The sequence below is a fragment of the Dasypus novemcinctus genome, chromosome 10, assembly GCF_030445035.2.
Source record: "Dasypus novemcinctus isolate mDasNov1 chromosome 10, mDasNov1.1.hap2, whole genome shotgun sequence".
Lineage (NCBI taxonomy): Eukaryota > Metazoa > Chordata > Mammalia > Cingulata > Dasypodidae > Dasypus > Dasypus novemcinctus.
The window spans coordinates 60615778-60630045 of NC_080682.1; the positions used below are offsets into that span (position 1 = coordinate 60615778).

The window sequence follows — 14268 nt, forward strand, 5'->3', positions numbered from 1 at the left end:
ATATCTCTATAAGATCATAGATAAAAGTCTAAATTGAATATTCAAAAATTATAGTGATGGCTAACTTCAAAGGTAGGTGTTTGAAGGTATTTAAAAATTTTTTATACTTTTCTCTTTAATCTTTATATGGACTTTTCTCTAACTCCAGTTATCATCATTTGACTTGTCTTTGGTAAGATATGTCAATTATTATTGTGTTTACATTCATTATAATGAAAGTAAAACTAGTGAAGGAACAGTGTTGCCTTGTTCAATGTTGAATCCCCATTGTCTTTTTTTTTTTTTTAAGTCTGGGAAATACTTAGTACTTGTGAACAGTTTGAAGTTATTTTAGGAATCCCAAAAAGAAAAAGATTGTGTTCTTGCACTAATCCATTCCTGTGCATGTGGGGCGCTTTTGATTGTACTATGTCAGTAAGGCATGACTCAGGTTGGGTCTCCACTCTCTTACTGGAGCTTTATATAAATGGAAACACAGAGAGAGACACACACAGAAAAAGTAAGCTGCCCATTTTTGGCCCTGCCATTTGGGAGAGGATTCGAGGATTGCTAGCAGCCAAAGCTTAAGCATGAAGCTCCCAAGAGGTAGGGCTACGGAGTAGTAGCTCAAGGCTGAAGAGATGAGCCAATGCCTTGATAGCCCACAGCTGAACTTGGGGGAAAAAGTAGGGCAGCTGAGATGGAGAGAGTAAACCTGAAAAGAGACAAGCCCTATGCCTGGTTGCCCACAGCTGAGCTCTGGGACACAGTAGATTCTGGAGGGGAAGGTAGGGACCTTGGCAGAGATCAACTTCCATCTTCACCACAGTAATAGGACACCAGGATCACCAGTAACTGACTGGCGAGAAAGCATCTCAGATAGTGCCTTTATTTGGACATTTCACAGATATGGAACTGTAAGCTTTTACCTTAAATAAAATTTCCATCATACTTACCTGGCAGGGGAGATACCAGGATCATGAAGGTGGATTTCCCAGGGTGAGGCTTATCCTTTGCTTTCCGAATGTGTTGACCCCTGCAATTTCCCCAAATGTGGGAAACTTGACTGCATAATTGTGGTAGTGGGGAACTGCGTTCACGCTCTCCCTTGATTAAAAAAAAAATCCTATTATAAAACCCTACCCATTTCTGGTACTTTTCATGGGCAGTCCTGTAGCAAACTAAGACAGTACCCAATAAATGTTTAATGTTTGAATGGATGGATGATGGTAATTAGGAATTAGCGAAGTGGTCTTAGGGAATATACATTTGGAAGGGCACAAAGATGCCTTCTTTATGAGTAAGTAAACATGATATGTTAATAATAACAGTAGATAACAAGTATAATGAAGTGATAAGAAATGCTCTCCCAACCACAGTTCTGGTAGGACAGAATAAAGCAAAAACGAAATGACTTGATTTATCCTAGGGCATCTGGTTTGTATAGTTGTTCATTTACAGTTACTAAAACAAAACAAACAAGCAAAATCTTTATCATTGAAAGACAGAAAAATAACTTATTTGAGAGCCTAAAATTCCAGTTTCTAACCACCACCACCACCACCACCACCCTTTTTTCTCAATTGAGCTATTATTTTTATTTTTGGTAACACAAGTTTCATCAAGAATACAACTTTTATATTGCAGAAGAATAGACTGTTCTAAAGAAAGATATATTCCTATTGTATCAAAATTAATCTTTTGAAGAATAATTAGCATTCTAGGAGATATATGTATGTGTTACCAAAAAGTTAGATTTAATGAAGACATCAGGTGTCTTCCTTCATCAAATTGGATGGTTAGACTTCTGGACCAACTCTATATGAGATAGGTCTTTACAAAATTAGGTTGCTGAGTGGCAGCTTTCTGGGTGTCTCCCAATAAGTTTGAATGTAGCAGCAGCTTACATGATCTCCCCAATGAAGGGTCATTATCTATCTTGACAGTATCTTTTTTTTCCTTTATTTTTAAAGAAGTTTTAGATTATATAAATGTTACATCAAAAATATAGGGGATTCCCATACATGCCTCCCTTCCCCCTCCCATACTTTCCCCCATTAACAACATCTTTCTTTGGTGTGGTACACTTGTTACAATTAATGAAGACATACTGAAGCATTGCTACTAACCATGGTCTATAGTTTACATTATGGTTTGCACTTTGCACCACACAATTTTATAGGTTTTGACAAAATGTATCATGGCTTGTATGTCATTATAATAATATGCATAACAATTTCAATGTCCCATGTTACACCTATTATATTCTTTCCTCTCCTTCCTTGCAGAATCTCTGGTGACCACTGTCTTTCTATCAGTGTTAAAAGTGCTTACATTACTAGAATTATAATGATTCTACTTTAGTCCATAGTTGCATTCCTCCATTATATTTGTTCATTCCTCAATCTTGAGGATTTGGGGATGGTGATGCCCACTCTGCTTCTAATTAAGAGGGGGCTTAGATCCCATGGGGCAAATAAATGGAACCGTATGGCTTGAAGTTGTAGTTACTCTTTGTTTTTTGGAATGGAGATTGTCCATTATCATCTTTTTGTTAATTATCCTGGATGAATCTGATGAACTTGAGAGTAGGTGCTGGCTGCAACTCTACTGAGATTCAGGGCTCAACCAGTATATAAACTGCAGGAAGATTTAAGTCTCTGGGACATATATTTAATGAGTATAGTGCTAATTATAGGTTCAAATAATAGGGACAAAAGAACCATGTGTAGGAAAATTATAAACTAGTCTAACTCTGATACATTGGGGAGATAGGTTATCATATATTCCAACATAAGTCCTGCTGACAGAGTGCCAATTTCCTGGGGTTGTCTGCCCTGCCTGTAGTGTCTAGATGTGTCTAGAGCCCTCAGGAGTACCCCTGCTTGAGGTATTTTTTTTACTGTGGCAGTCAGTGAGATCCTCCTGAGATGTGCATAAGCATAACCTCTGGAATGACCTCCTGACTCACTTTGAAATCTCTTTGTTATAAAAGCGTGTTTGTATTTAATATTTCCCCCTTTTTGTTCTAGGTCTTTTTCAAAATGCATGACTGGTTGGCTCTTGGTAATAATTCTTCACTGCCAGGGAAGCTTATCCTGAGATAAGAACTTAATATACTTGATGATGTAACTGGAGGGTAGAATGGCCTCCATTGTGATGTGGAGATGTGAAAAGTGGCAGTTAAATCAGTGAGGCCAATTCAGTGACAGGAAGTATGGTATGCAGCCTGTGGAATGCTGCAGCCATCTTTAAGAAACATATATACCCTCTGGCTTGGTAGAATGGGTCAAATACTCTACCAAAGGACTTCCAAATATACACTGTTTGGGTACTGGCCTTTGGGTGGTAACTCTTATTCCATCAAATATGTATTAACTATATATGCTGTAAGTTGGAGAACAATGACAAACTTTTAAGGTGATGGCAATCCCATAGTCTCCTGTGTTTACTTGTGCCCCTCTTCCATAAGTATGCCTTCCTCAGCTCTCTGTTATACCCATCCCACTAAAAGGCACCATGGAATGTGAATTTGAATATTCAATTCTGCTATAAAAGGTAAGAAAGCAAATGGGATGATGAAATATAAGAAATGTTGAGCATAAAAATAAACCAATAGTTAATGAAACATTAGTTGAACATTTAGGATGGGTTAATTATAGATGATGAGTAAACGAGTAGTTTGAGAAACAAAGGCAGAATTTGTAAAATATGTTACATAGATATAGTAACAATGACATCCAGTATGGGCCCATTCTGGCCCCACAGTACTATGCTCAAGATATGCAGAACTATAGTTCTTAAAGTTAATTGGCAAGCTACAGCTTTGGCCAGTTGTATCTACCCCTTTGTCTCTTCCATTAGCAAGTATATGCCATTGGTTACTGGCACCTCTGTGCCTGGCCCATCATGTTGAAATCTCAGCTTTGGTCCTTATAACCACACAATCACTGGGAAAGCTGATGTGACATATAGAGAGAAGACCATATGAACATCGTGTAATCTGTGGTCCTGCCACTCGCACCCTATCCTAAGGGTAGTAATTGACTTCATCACTCTTCCCTTACTTTTCAGAGGGTTTTAAATTGGATTAGTAAATTGTAGGCATTGAACATTTTCATTTGTTCTGAGTCTTCTGGAAAGCTGATAATATACTTGGAAGCTATCATTATATCAAGTCAGTTTTCCACTAGACAGTATGCTTCACTTTGATCCCTCCCTCGAAATGTAAGATTTTGAACTAATGTATCAAGCTTTTAGACCCCTAAACCCATTTATGGGGGTTGGAATTGTCCTGGGTGGTGCTGCAGGGACAGTTACCGGACATTGTATGTCCTCCCATGGCCCACTGGGTGGACTGTGGGAGAGTGTGGGCTATGGTGTGGACCATTGACCATGAAGTGCAGCAGTGCTCAGAGGTGTGTTCTCCAAATGCAATGAATGTCTCATGATGATGGAGGAGGTTGTTGTTATGGGGGGAGGAGTGGGTTGAGGGGGGTGGGAAGTATATGGGGACCTCAAATTTTTTGAATGTAACATTAAAAAATCAAAGAAAGACAAAAAAATAAAATAAAAAAAGAAAACAAGCTATGAAGGGCATGCTCAATTATGGTCACTCTATGGCAATCTTAAATACCTGGTTCACTATGAAGGAATTAAGAGAACCTGTCTCTCACCTCTGGAATAGGCCCTTTCTCTAGGCACACCTGAGAACTGAGCAACACCCTGTTTACCTGTGTGGAGGCGTACGAAGGTATCTGTGTCAATTCTTCCCAATTATAGTGTCTCCTTACTCACACCTGAGATCAGAAGTACTTCTTGTCTAGATCAATGATCTTCAAATATTTTTGCTCAAGTAGTCCCTAATAGAATTTATTTTCTTTATTTTTTTAAAATATTACATTAAAAAAATATGAGGTCCCCATATAGCCCCCACCTCCCTCACCCCATTCCTTCCACATCAGCAACCTCTTTCATCATTGTGGCACATTCATTGCATTTGGTGAATACATTTTGGAGCACTACTGTGCCACATCAATAGTGGTTTACATTGTAGTTTACACTCTCCCCCAGTCCACCTAGTGGGCCATGGCAGGACCTACAATGTTCAGCAACTGTCCCTGCAGTACCATCCAGGAAAATGCCAAGTCCTGAAAATGCCCCCACATCATATCTCTTCTTCCCTCTCCCTACCTTCAGCAGCTACCATGGCCACTTTCTCCACATTAAAGCTACATTTTCTTCCATTACTAATCACAATAGTTCCAGAATAGAATATTAGTAAGTCCACTCTAATCCATACTCTATTCCTCCATCCTATGGACCCTGGGATGGTTATTTCCACTCCACCTCTATATCGAGAAGGGGCTTAGATTCCACATGGATGGTGGATGCAATCCCTAATAGAATTTTGAAAAAAAAAAGTACAGTCTTGCACATTTTTAATTCAACATGTAAAATTTCTCATTATAAATTTAAATAATTAGGGAAGATGTAATTTCTTGTGTACTATAAATGCTGACATTTTAAAATGAAACTGTTTCATCAGTTTTAAAATATACCTAATAGAATATAAATTCCATGTGATTTTAAAAAGCATTTTGTTGTGAACATTTCAAATGTCTACTAAATGAAAAATAGTAAAGCAATCCCCCTTTTAATCTTGATCCAGCTTGAATAATCATCAACTTTCTTCCATTCTTATCTCATACATACTCCCTTATCCTTTTTCTTCTTGGACTATTTTAAAACAAATTCCAATAATATTTTACATATTGGTTTGTATCTCTAACAGAGGAGATTTGTTACAATACCATTTATTGATACTCAATAAAATCAACATTTACCTAATATCAAGTAATACTCAGTTCATGTTAAATATCCCCAATTGTCTAAAAAATGTCTTATGAAGATTGGTTTGTTTGAATGAACATCTAAACAAGGTTTATGCTTTGCATTTTGTTGATAGCATTCTTTAGTTTCTTGTAATTTTTTTTGTTTGTTTAAACACGTTTATTACAACAGATACAATTCATATCTGACTAGCTTTGTTTCCTCTTTCCACTCCCACAACCATGTTCACTGGGCTTTTTCCTTATATTTGAGCAAGCAATGTAGGTGTCTAGCAGTACTTTTTTTGGTTTGTTTACAAAACACTACTTAGCTTTAATTTTTTAATATTTAAATTTAATTTATTGAAGTATATCACTCATACATAAACATACATAAACAATAACTGTATAATAATGTTGTGAACTTACAAAACAAACATATATAACATCATACAGGACTCTCATAACTCACCCTACCACCAATAACTTGCATTGTTATTAAACCTTTTTAACTGATGATTAAAGAGCATTGTCAGAATATTACTACTAACCGAAGTATTTTCCCCCCAACCAACCCTGTTATTATTATCTTTATATCATTTATATATGAACATATATAAACAATTAAGTGTATAGTAAAAGTTGTAAACTTACAAAGCAAACATGCATAACATCACATGGGGGTCCCATACATCAACCCTCCACCAATACCTTGTGTTGTCCTGAGACGTTTGTTACAAATTATGAAAGAATATTGTCAAAATCTTACTACTAATCATGGCCCTTATCTTATATTTGGTGTGTTTTTCCCCCAACCCACCCTTTTATTATTTTTTAAATATTTTTTTAATGACAGAAGTTGTAAACTTATAAAACAATCATGCACATGTGCAGAATTCCCATACAACACCTCTCCATCAACACACCACAGTGTGGTGTGTCATTTGCTACAGATAAAATAATATCATCTGATTGTTACCATGTCCATAGTGTACATTTGGCTCACATTTTCCATACTGCCTCACTATCAACACAGTCCATCTTTCTCATAGATGCAAGAATATTATATTATTACTACTAACCACAGTATATAGGTCACTCCAGCTGTATTTTTCCCATGCTTCTCCACATTCGAACACCCTGCAGTAGTGATATACATTTGCTCTAGCTCACAAAAGACACTCTTGCATCTGTGCTGTCAACCACAATTCTCATCCACCTCTTGGTTTACTGTGCTGTTCAGTTCCTAGATTATTCTCTAGCATTCTGTCAATTGGCACTTACATACCTTTTCAGTCACATCCTCATTTATAAACTACCAGTTATTCACTATGTGTTACTATTCACTCTATATATTACCACACTTTTAATTTACATGTAATTAAAACTTCTACATACATTAAACATCAGTAGTTCGTCTCAGTCCTCCTCTTATCTCCTTTAAGAATCCACCACCTACCACCAGGTTTTGAAGATATTTTCCTACAATTTCTTCTAGAAGTTTTATGGTTCTTGCTCTTATTTTTAGGTTTTTGATCCATTTGGAGTTAATTTTTGGATAAGATGTGAGATAGGGTTTCTCTTTCCTTCTTTTAGCTGTGGATATCCAATTCTTTCAGCACCATTTGTTGAATGCATTGTTCTGCCCGAGCTGTGTGGGTTGGCAGGCTGGTCAAAAATAACTTGACCGTACATGTGAAGTTCTGTTTCTGAATCATAAATTTGGTTCCATTATTCTATGTGTCTGTCTTTATGCCAGTACCATGCTGTTTTTACCACTATAACTAGGTAATATGATTTAAAGTCTAGAGATGAGGGTACGCTTTTCCTTTTTATGATGTTTCTGGCTATTCAGTACCCCTTACCCTTCCAAATAAATTTGATGATCATGTTTTCAATTTTTTTTAAAATGCTGGTGGAATTTTTATTGGGATTTATTGAATCTGTATATCAATTTGAGTAGAATTGACATCTTAATGTTGTCTTCCAATTCATGAGCATAGAATATTCTTCCAGTTACTTAGGCCTTTTTTTAATTTCTTTTAACACTGAGTTGCAGTTTTCTGAATACAAGTGTTTTTACATTGTTGGTTAAGTTTATTCCTGACTATTTGAGTTTTATCTGTCATATTTTATTTTCACCACTCTTTTGACACTTTCAGTTACTTTTATTGATATAATCTTCATTTCTAGACTCTCTTCCAGGCCCCTCTTTCCTGTCTTTTGTTTTCAGGCTCTAGCACACCCTTTAGTATTTCCTGAAAATCTGGTCTCTTGCTTAGAAATTCTCCCAGTTTCTGTTGATCTGTGAATATTCTAATCTTGCCCTCATTTTTGAAAGACAGTCTTGCTGGACATAAGATTCTTGGTTGGAAGTTTTTCTCTTGTAGTATCTTAAATATATCAGACCACTGTCTTCTTGCCTCCATGATTTCTGGTGAGAAATCAGCACTTAATCTTACTGGATATCCCTTATATGTTTGCATTGCTTTTCTCTTGCTGTTCTCAGAATTCTCTCCTTATCTTTGGCATTTGACATTCTGATTAGTATGTGTCTCAGAGTTGGTCTATTCAGATTTTTTCTGAGGGGAGTATGTTGTCCTTCTTGGACATGGATATCTATGTCCTTCAGTAGGGTTGGGAAATTTTCCACCATTATTTCTTCAAATATTCCTTCTGCCCCTTTTCCCTTCTCTTCTCCTTCTGGGACACCCATGACACTTATGTTTGAATGCCTTTTGCTGTCATTTAGTTCCCTGAGCCTTGTTCAATTTTTTCCACTCTTTTCTTCAACTCTTCTTTTGTATGTTCACTTTCAGAGGCCATTTCTTCAAGCTCACCAATCCTTTCCTCTGCCTCCTCAAATCTGCTATTTTATGATTCCAATGTTTTTTTAATTTCATTTATTACACCTTTCATTCCCATAAGATCTGCTATTTTTCTATGTATGCTTTCACATTCTTCTTTGTGGTCATCCAGTGTCTTCTTAATATTCTTAATCTCTTTAGCCATCTCATTGAATTTATTAAGGAGATTTGTTTGAACATCTGTGATTAGTTGTCTCAGCTCCTTTATGTCATCTGGAGGCTTATCTTGTTCCTTTAACAGGGCCATAGCTTCCTGTTTTTTTGGTGTGGATTGTAGTTTTTTGTTGGTGTCTTGGCATCTGGCTTACTAGAGTATTTATTCTGGATGCAGGTTTTCTCTTTAGGGCTTCCTGCCCTTTCTCTCTTGCTGGTTGTGCAACAGGAGCAAAGCATGTAGTTAGGGCTGTAAGCTGTGGAGGCTGAAGCTCCTCTCATTGCCCAGGGACCAATGAAGCTTCTTCCAACTTTCTCCTTTGCCAGGGGTAGGGACAGAGTCACAGGTGTTTGGAATAATCCAAGTCATGCAGGTCTAGACTGTAGTTGCCAAGAGAGACTAGTTGCCTGGGGCGGGGATGGCACTGCAGTTGTGGGTAGCAATCCATGCAGTACAGGTCCAAGATGACCGCACTTGCCTTGGTAGACTTCCGATTTTAAGTCTGCACCAGCCAAAGTTATCTGCAGTTACCTGGATAGGCTGGTGCTGGGCCTGCCAACCTCCTCCATGCCTCCATGGGGCTGAAGTCTAGGCTAGGGCTGCAGGCTATTCTGGGTGAAAGAAACCAATTCCTTTGGTCACTGTGACTTTTGGTCAGCCTGGCTTCCCCTCAGGCTGGGGCAGATTCAAAATGGCAGCCACTGGCCTCCTTTCAACTTAGTCTGACTCACACCCCAGCTGTTTCCACGGTTGTATCTTATCCAGCCAAGTCTACCAATCAGTAGCTGAAATTGGCAGCCAACTGTCTCCTCCTCCCCTGTTTTTGGTAAATGGAGCTTCTAATTCCAGCCACAGAATAGCTTCTGGGGTGTCTCATGTCACCAGAGTAGGATAATCACTGGCCTCTATGACTTAGCTGGTAATTTCCTAGAGAGGCTGGCGCAGGTCCCTGAAGCTTGCTCCCTGCTGGAGGTGGCACTGGGGCCTAGGCTAGACCTGTAATCTGATCTGGATGGAAAGAAGCCAGTCCCCACCACCACTGTGATTTTCAGTCCGCCTGCTTCCCCTCATGCCAGACATGGAGTTAATCTGATGGCTCCTGGCCTCTTTCTGACTTGGACAGGCTCAAACTTTAGCTATTCTCAGGATTATACTTTAGCCCACTGAATTTACTTATCAGTAGCTGAAATTGGTGCCCAACCATCACTTCCTCCCACATTTTTGGGAAGTGGAGCTTTCAATTCCAGCCATGGAACAGCTCTCAAGGTGGCTTGTGCCTCCAGGGGAAGATGGGCACCAGCCTCCATGGCACGGAGTGCTCTACTTACGAGTCTTCTCTCCAGATGGGCACTTTCCTCCTTCCATTCCTTCAAGGATATTGCAGGATGTTCTTCTGGCCTCCTGGAGCCCTCCAATAGGTCCTTCCACTAGCTCCAGATAGCTCTGGGTGTTTACTAACTGCCCTGAAGAAGGAGCTGACTCTAGGAGCTCCTTACTCTGATGCCATCTTGCTGGTTCTCCCAGTTTCTTGTAATTTATAGCATTTCCCCTTCTGCTTTGTTCTCCATTCCATGTCTCTTAACATATTTCTTTACCTTCCATATTTCCATAAACTAGAAGTTAAATTTAGATGCTTGATTAGATTCAGTGTTTATTGCAAGAATTTTTCAAGGTAGTCCTATGTATATAATCCCTATGGTATCACATCAGGAGAAGCAATTTCTTGCTCTCTTACTTTTAGTGACATTAATATTGAACAGCACTGCAAGGGATGCCATCCAGAGTCATCTACTATAAACTTCCCCATTGCCCTTTCACCTAATGATGGCAAACATTGACTGGAAAAGCATTACCTGGATCCATCTTTTCATCAATGTTTGCAACCGGCTGGTTTTCTAATTCCTTTATTCCATCTACATGTATTAGCTCCATAAAGAAGAATTTCCTCTCATCATTTTTTTTATTATCCTGAATGACCATCCGTTAAAAAAACTAGGGCCAACATCTCCCTAATACCCAAACCAGATAAAGCTACTATGAAAAAAGAAAATTACAGACCAGTATCTCTAATGAATAAGGATGCAAAAATCCTCAACAAAAATACATGGAAACTGAATCCAAAAGCACATTAAAAGAATTATACACCATCATCAAACAGGTTTTAGCCCAGGTATGCAGAGGTGGTTCAACACTAGAAAAGAAATTAGTGTAGTAAACGACATTAATAAATTGAAGAAGAAAAAATCACATGATCCTTTTGATTGATGCAGAAAATGTGTTTGACAAAATGCCACATCCAATCTTGTTAAAAACACTCCAAGATAGGAATAGAAGGGAACTTTCTCAATATGGTAAAGTGCATATACAAAAAACCTACAGCTAGCATTGTACTCCGTGGTAAAAGAATGAAAGTTTTCCTGCTGACTTCAGGAACAAGAAAGGATTCCACCGTCACTACTGTTATTCAATATTGTGTTAAAAGTTATAACTAGAGTAATTTAGGCTAGATAAAGAAATATAAAGCATCCAATAGGAAAGGAAGAAGTAAAACATTCACTATTCACTAATGATATGATTTTATATCTAGAAAATCCTGAAAGATCCACAACAAAACTACTATAACTAATTGAAAAGGTTACCTACATGGCAGGATACAAAGTTAATACACAAAAATCAATAGCATTTTTATACACTACCGATGAGCAATCTGAGGAGGAAATCAGGGAAAAAAATCATTTATAATAGCTACTAAAAGAATCAAATATTTAGGAATAAACTTAACCAAGGACATAAAGGACCTGTATTCAGAAAACTACAAGCATTGCTAAAAGAAACCTAAAAAGACTTAAATAAACGGAAGGACATTCCATGTTCATGGACTGGAGGACTAAATATCATTAGATGTCAATTCTACCTAAACTGATTTACAGATTCATTGCAATCCCAATAAAAATCCCAACAGACTTTTTTGCAGAAATGGAAAAGACCATTATCAAATTTCTTTGGAATGGTAAGGGGCCCTGAATCACACACACAAAAAATGCTTTTAAAAGAACGAAGTCGGAGGACTCTTACTTCCTGGCTTTAAAGCATATTATTAATACTTATGTACAGTGGTGAAAACAGCATGTTACTGGCATAAAGACAGACAGATTGACCAATGGAACATCAGAAATAGACCCTGTGGCAGTTTCAGATTACTTATGAATTCCAAAAAGAGAGATTATGTTTGTAAACTGGTCTGTTTCTCTGGGTGCCATACCCTTTGATTATATTCGATTCAGCTGAAATGCCTTTGATTAAATTATGGTAAGATTAGAGCTTTGATTTGACACATCATTAGAGCATGCAGAGTTGAGTCCCTGCCCCCAGACACTCAATCAAGAAAACAGAAGAAGGAGATATGTGAGAAAAGAGGAAGGGAGTGCCATAGACTCAGAAGAGGATCCTGTGGCCCTGGAAAGAGAGATGAGCCATTCGCCTGATAGTTTACATATGACTTGTGAAGAGAACAGAGCAGCTGAGCCCAGAAAGAAAGGACCCCTCCAGCTTACAGCTGAAATTGGAAGGCAGTGGGACCATGAACCTTAAGAGGAAAGAGAAAGGCTGAATCCTCACAGGTATTGCCCTCCATCTTGCATCAACACATGGCAATAGACTTTGGGTCAGAAAATACCACTTATGATATCTTCAGGGGGACTCTTTAGGGACTTGTAACTGTAAGCCTTTACCCCAAAGAAATACCTTTTATAAAATGAGTTCTAGTACTTTGCATCAGCACCCCTTTGGCTGACTTATACAGACCCTCACGTATACAGTTAAGTAATTTTTGACAAGACTGTTAAGCCCTCCCGGCTGGACCAGAAAAGCTATTCAACAAATGATGCTGGGCAAACTAGATATCCATACCCAAAGGAAAGAAAGAAGACCTCTATCTCACAACTTACACAAAAGTTAATTCAAAATAGACCAAGTACCTAAATATAGAAAACTCCTAGAAGAAAATGTGGGAAATCATATTTAAGATCTTGTGGTGGATGGTAGTTTCTTAAACCTTATACCCAAAGTATGAGCAATAAAAGAAAAAATAGATAAATGGTACCTCCTCAAAGTAGAACAGTTTTACACCTCAAAGGATTTGTCCAAAGTGTGAAAGGCAGCCAACTCAATGGGAGAAAATATTTGGAAACCACATATCTGATAAGGGTTTAATATCCATGATATATAAGGAAGTACTACAACTCAACAATAACAAGATAAACACCCAGCTAAAAAATGTGCAAAAGACAACTGTCCAAAGAAGAAATACAAGTGGCAAAAAAAAACACATGAAAAAGTGTTCAACATCACTAGTGATTAGGGAAATGCAAATCAAAACTACAGTGAGATATCATTTCACATTTATTAAAATGGCCTCTATTAAAAAGTCTGAAAATTGTAAATGTTGGAGAGGATGTGGAGAGGTAGGAACACTTTTTCATTGTTTGTGGGAATGTAGAATAGTACAGCCACTGTGGAGGACTTCTTGGCAGTTCTTAAGGGAATTGGATAAAGACCCAGCAATACCATTATTAGGTATATACCCAGAAGAACTGAGAGCAGAGACATGAACAAACATCTGCATACTGATGTTCATAGCAGTGTTGTTAACAATTGCCAAAAGATGGAAACAACCCAAGTGTCCAGCAACAGATGAATGGATAAACAAAGTCTGGCATATACTCAATGGAATATTACGCAGCCATACAAATAAATAAAGTCATGAAGTATTTGATAACCTGGATGAACCTGGAGGACATTATGTTGAGTGAAGCAAGCCAGACACAAAAAGACAAATACTGTATGATTGTGCCATTAAAAACTAAATATATTGTGGAGTTAATAGTTATATAGAATATAGGTCATCAGAAAATAGAAGTAGGGTGGAGAATGGAAAGCTGAGCCTTAATCTGTGCAGAATTGATAAAAAGCTTGTTTGTAAATCTTTGGAAATGAATAGAAATGGTGAAAGCATATCAAGGTGTTTGTAACTAGCAGTGTTATTATATGGGTATGACAGTGGTTGAAAGGGAACATCTAAGATAATGTATATTACTAGAAAGGAAGCTAACAACGTAACATGGGACTGTATAGCATAGTGAAACATCATGTAAAATACAAATATGAATGAAACTGCATATGTAAAACTGTTTTGATAAAATATAAATACAAAAACACTAGAGAGGTGGAAACAATAGCAACTTTGTATGGCAGGGAAAGCATAAAGATTGAGAGGTGATGAATTTTTTTTGCTTGTTTGTTTTTTGTTTACTATTATTTTTACTGGAATAATGAAAATGCTCTACTAATGATAAAAGTGATGAAAGCATGTCTTCGTGATTATACCCAATACCATTGATTGCATGCTTTGGATGGATTTATGTTTTATAAATATGTG

At 37.6% G+C, this 14268-nt stretch overlaps 1 protein-coding gene and 1 non-coding gene across 3 annotated transcripts in view; both read left to right on the top strand.

The window, feature by feature from the left end:
- DCDC1 (doublecortin domain containing 1) overlaps nt 1-14268 on the top strand; it is a 661015-nt gene that overhangs the window by 43916 nt on the left and 602831 nt on the right. The gene's annotated exons all lie outside the window — the stretch shown is intronic.
- On the top strand, nt 928-1090 carry LOC111762426 (U1 spliceosomal RNA). Its single transcript, XR_002795541.2, has one exon. It is a non-coding gene; the product is annotated as a U1 spliceosomal RNA (small nuclear RNA).